The sequence below is a fragment of the Amia ocellicauda genome, chromosome 7, assembly GCF_036373705.1.
Source record: "Amia ocellicauda isolate fAmiCal2 chromosome 7, fAmiCal2.hap1, whole genome shotgun sequence".
NCBI lineage: Eukaryota > Metazoa > Chordata > Actinopteri > Amiiformes > Amiidae > Amia > Amia ocellicauda.
Genome location: NC_089856.1, coordinates 46722392 through 46728126, shown reverse-complemented (window position 1 = coordinate 46728126; position 5735 = coordinate 46722392). Strand labels below are relative to the sequence as shown.

Sequence of the window (5735 nt, the reverse complement as noted above, 5' to 3'; positions counted from 1 at the left end):
TGTCTTATTTTCATTATCTTTCTCAACCTTTCTGATGCTTATAACACTCTGGGTAAGAGTCCCTGGGAGACTGTTCCACTGCAACACAAATAAGAGATATTATTAATGATTAATGATTAATGATAATGGGCAACTTGTACAGTGGGGCATTTTACTGGAGCAATCTAAGTGAAGTACCTTGCTCAAGGGTACAACAGCACAGCTCCACCCAGGATTCAAACCCACAACCTTCCAGTCATGAGTCTAGAGTCCTAATCACTTCTCCACAGTGCTCCATCAGAATATATGGTCTTCCTACATGTGACTCTGTGATCATTGACTTTGATCCTGTCCACTCTGCTTATTCCTCAGATAACAAAGGTTGTAAAGTCTGTTCTGTGGGCTGGATCATGCTACTTCTTCTCCACTGATGCAATGAATTGGACTAACAGTGACTGTGTCAGAAAGGGGGGGCACCTGGTCATTATAGAGAGTAAGGAGGAACAGGTAGGCAATACTTTTATTCAAACTCCTGTAAATAGTTTAATTAAATGAAAGGATGCTGATCTGATAAGATACAGCCAAAATGTTGCAATGGACAAAACATTTTCATTACAGTTATTGTTTTATTAGTAAGTACTTTTGTTTTTATCTGTTATCAAATATCAGAAGAAATAACAATTGCTGAATAAAGTCCTATTATCCAGTGACCCCCACACATACAACCCACAGTGGTCAAGTTCTTTGAAAATGAGATACGCAAGTTACCACAATACTTTACTAATACGAATTCGAATTAGCGGTGAGGTTGATCTGCATGAATTAACCTTGAGGCTGTTTAGTTTCATGTAAGATATACGTTTATTAAAAATAAAAGGTTTATTGAAAATAGACAACATGTATTTGCAATGATAGGATAGAGACTAGCAGTGAGAGTGAGAGGAGATATATCCAATACTCAAGTTTTGACTTGAGGCACAACACATGTAAAATAACAATTATTATAATTATGCTAGGTGTTCCTACAATTTAGATCTCATACACAACTAGGCTTTGTGTAATTGTGATTTACCAAATTCTTGACTAGTACATAAAAAATACTACCTGTGTGGTTTTCTGAGATTCAGTTATGCAGATGGTCGAAAGCAGGGAGGGCTGGCAGACTGCTTTGACTGGAGGATGGTTGCAAAGCTTTCAAGTTTTTGGTGGAGAAGTTCTGGTTCCGTTCAGTCTTCCTGGATTTTGTCTCTTTGGTTTTATCGCCCAGGTTGTTCCACTCCAAATTGAACCACTTCACTCCACTCCCAAATTGCTAGTTTTAACTTTCTGTTTTTATACATTTAAGACCAAGAGATCTAATCTCTTTCCTTCCAAACTTCTGATTGGTCAGGTTTGGGGTAATACAATTCAGATTCGAATTGAAGCAGTCTTTGCCATTCCTCTCCCTTGATTCCTACAGAATGTGTATTGGGGGTGTGATGGCTTGAGTAATGTCAAAAAATGTTTAAATGTTACCTAAAGTTTCTAATTCTCTATATTGTCAAGTTTTAGTTCTATCAATTACATTTTCAAGTCCCTCAGAGTTTGACCTTACAGTTGATACCAAACAAGCCAGGTCTTTTACAGTAATGTTAAATCAGAGATGGGCAGCATGGTGGCACAGTGGTTAGTGTTGCTGCCTCACAGCTCCAGGAGTCCTGGGTTTAAGTCTCAGCTTGGGGTTTATTGGCTATGCTAACTTGCCGTGTGTGTGTTGCCCAGTGATGGACTGGTGTCCTGTTCTGGGTGTATTCCTGCCTGGTGCCCTTTGCCTGCTGGGATTGGCTCTGGTGTCCCTTGCAACCCTCAAAGATAAGCAGTTTTGAAAATGTATAGATGTATGGTTAATGCAGAGATTTCTTGGAATTCCAGACACTGATGGATGAGGATCAATTAGGATATGTGAATAATTCTCTTTCCAAATGTTAATGTTGCATTGTATGTGAAATATAAATGGTCCAGTGGTTGTTTTAACTAATGTTCTTTCTTTTAAGACCAAACATGGCTTGAGCATGTTTTGGTTCTGAAGTAGAATTGTTTAAGTATCATTAAGTTAGTGTTAATTTTCCTTTTATTGTTTGTTATCAAATTGAAGAAGAAGCTGAGTAACACTTCTGTTAGCAGCATGTAGTTTGTATTTGGGTTTGTTGCTCTGGTCTATGGAATATATAAAGTGCCTTGAATGTCTGTGTTTCACAAAATAAATCTTCAGTTGGAATGGGGTGCATAGTCTCTTGGCATGGCAGCCCATTTATCAGTTGGGGGGGTCTTCCAGCTTGGACGTGTTATATGTCTTAAAACACAGAACTTCAAAGCCATCTCCTTAAGTTACCACAATCCTAAATTTATATGCATTTCTGTATATATTTGCCAAAATAAAGTTGTATGATTTACACTCCCTAATTTAGGAAAAAAAATGGTACTAAGGTTTTGATTGACTTAATTTTCTGTTTAGATATTCTTATCAAAGTATCTTAGTTCCATTGCAAGCAACTGTGCTACTGAGCTACAAGATCAAAGATATTGGATCGGACTGACTGATGTCGTGATGGAAGGAGTCTGGCTCTGGATGGACAACACACCTCTGACCATCACGTAAAGCTAATGTTTTATACTCTGACCTAAACTCACTGCCTCACTGTCAATGTGCATAATGTCTTGTAGAATGTCTGACACCACACAGACCTCACTGTGTTAGTGCAGCTGCTGTTACTATAAAGCAGAAGGGACACGGGTTATGGCTATACTTTATTGTGCTATGGGAATTTATGGTTTTGAGGCACATGGGAATATCAGCTCTATTATTAAGGATATAAGGATCTGAAACATCAACATATTGTCAGTGATTCAGGTTAAGTGAATTCTATGCATTTTAGTACAAATTGGCCGTTGGCTGGTGATTTTTTAAAGTGAATCATTGCATTTCACCAGCCCTCCTCCAGTCCTAATGATACTATTTGAGACACCTTTAATTTTGATTTTTAAACTGTTACTGACATCCTCCCAGCAACCCAGCAAAAACTATCTCTTGAATGTTTGAATGTATGTATGAATGTTTCTGATCTTGGTTTGATTTTCTGACCCTAGGTCCTTATTTTATTACTTAAAATTACTTAAAATTACTTTAAATAATTAATTCAGGATGATTTTTATCTGTCCCATTTCTCTTGCCTTTAAAAATGTTTGTGCTTTTGACCTGTCTATGAAATGCAGACATAATTGCCTAATTTCTGCTGCCTTATTTCACACCTGCTCTCTCTCGTCTCTGTTCAGATACTGGCACCAGAGAACTGGTCAGCCCAGCGAACCTGATAACTGGAAGGGGATCGATCCTTCAGGGGAGAATTGTGTGTGTCTGGAATGTACGGATTGGTATGACAACTCCTGCAAATATGTTCAGAAAAGAATATGTGAAACAAGAACAGTGAGCAAAACTTAATGGAAGGAGCCAAAACAAAGCAAGAAAATAAATAAAAATAATAATAAAAAAATGTGTATTTCATAGCAATGTCCTCCATCACTTCCAAAACATATACAAGTAATTGACAATTGACAGAAGTCTTGGTTTAACGGCTCTTGTCATCCATGTCCGGTTGCATACAGAAAAAGTTAAATCTAATTTCACTGAGCTGTGATTGAAGTTCGTGGTTTATAGTATGGTGCTTTAATTTACAGAAAAACTAACAAATTGCTGTTTGAATATAAAATATAATGGATTAATAAAATAGAAAATAAAGTAATGACAAAATAGTACTATATAGTGTATACTGAACTGATGTGAAATGCCAGATGAGAGGAACCATGATTTAGGGCTGATTGACAGTTTAGTGATCATCGTCAGTACACTGTGCCATCTTCTTAAGTAGTCTCTCTGGAGTTACAGACAACACCAATCCCAGCATGCCCAACCATGGATCACCTACATGACTCAGAACTTATCGCATGGCCCATACATCTCCCACGAGCTGGACAGGATAGGGGGGGGGCAGAATGTGGCTGTGGTCATTGGGGTAGGGCAGCACCTGAGGGCTTTCCCTCTGGAGATCTTCATCAACAGGCTTCTCAGTATCCACAGGGCCATCCAGAGACTGGTGGCTCGCAGCCCTCAGATTACAGTCTTCATCAAGCTGGAGAAACCCAGGGAACTGACACCAGCGATGGTGCTCTTTAGTGACTGGCATGGCCACCTGCAGAACCTGGCACACAGAGAGGTGTATCTGCAAGGCCCAGCATGTTTTTATCTGTATTTTTAAAATATAAAGGTACATTTCAAGTTATCTGTTTTCAGGTTTGGGTGACATTCAGCCTCTGTAACACATACCAGTGTTGAGTTTGACCATTAGTTCATTTATATAAATGTTTTATATTATTTTGAACTCATCAAAATGTGAAATGTGTGGAAAGGGGGTATATAATTGTGTGACATCTGATAATTCCCTCTTCACAAAGTTCTCCAAATTAAAAAGAGTACAGTATCTTTTTTAGTACTTCTCTTTTTTGTTCCCTCTTTTGCTCTCTTACTAGAGTCCTACAGCAGATCTTAGTGTTTCAGTGCAGATACGCAGTCTGGTCTTCCTGAGAATGTCAGACGAGGTTGTTTACGCTACTGTCAGATTTGCATCAACGGGGGCAACGGCAGCTGAAAATTGTGAGATTTCTTGGTGTACGTTTTCTAATTTTCATTGTCAGTGGCATCCTTCTGAAAATCCTGTGTCACTGCATCTTTGAAGGGACGGCTTCTGTTGAATGTCATAGAGGGTTTATTGGTAACTCATTTAATGTGAAACTGCAAGGACAACTTATTTAAGGTAAAATTTCATTCAATCTGTTCAATATACATCACTATCCCAGTGTTTAAATGGAAATCCTGTTTCTTTTCCATTGACAAGTATTTGTACAGGTTTGAGACAGGATTGCAAGAAATTAGTTCTTATATCAAATCAGTTATACACATCATAAATTTGATTATTTTTCTGTGGAGTGTAACATTCCAAGCATCTCCCCAGAACGTTATTATGTGTTGAAGTTGGCTTTCTATAACCCAAGGACATAGATTTAGTCATAGATAATTATTAATATATATTGCTCCGTTTTCAGTCTATGCAGCTTGGGTAGAGAGACCCTTCAGAACTTTACTGTTTGCTCTGGGATCATTTTAAATTATCTTCATTTTTCTGAGTAATGCATTTCTGTAAAGACAATAAGAGAAATACATTTTAAATTGGTAAACACATCTAGATTTCAGAACAAAACAAATAAAATGGAAAGGAATTTCGAGCCCTTTCTACATACAAAGTGTGGCACTAATCACACTATAACTCTGCCCAACCAGTCTCTCAGTATACCCCCGAAACGCACACAGTCCAATGTAGGAACTGGAAGTGTGTGTGATGTGGTTCCTCTTTCCCAAGTCAACACTCACTGTCCCAGCTGGGCACTCCACAGAGCTCCAACCATTGTAAAAACAGTGAGAGAGACAACTCAAGAGCTACACCTTAAACAGGGTACACAACAGCTTCCCTAAGGACAGGTACTCGCCAGGTCACCTCTCGGTTCACATCTTCTCTCTGTGTCTCTGGATGCAGGTGCATTCGCAGCAAAGGGGCAGGCAGCAGACTCTCTCCGCTCCAGCAACCCAGGTAAGACGCTGTTGACCTTCAGCCCGGGATCACACAAAGGAACTCACACAAAGAACAATACAATCAGGAGAGATTTTG

The 5735-nt window shown here is 38.8% G+C and overlaps 1 long non-coding RNA gene across 1 annotated transcript; it reads left to right on the top strand.

Annotated features, from left to right (window-relative positions):
* The first annotated feature begins 227 nt into the window (after positions 1-227).
* Positions 228-4434, top strand: LOC136754162 (uncharacterized). The gene is made up of 3 exons (XR_010817545.1): positions 228-486; positions 2474-2613; positions 3292-4434. It is a non-coding gene; the product is annotated as an uncharacterized LOC136754162 (long non-coding RNA).
* Positions 4435-5735: the final 1301 nt, after the last annotated feature.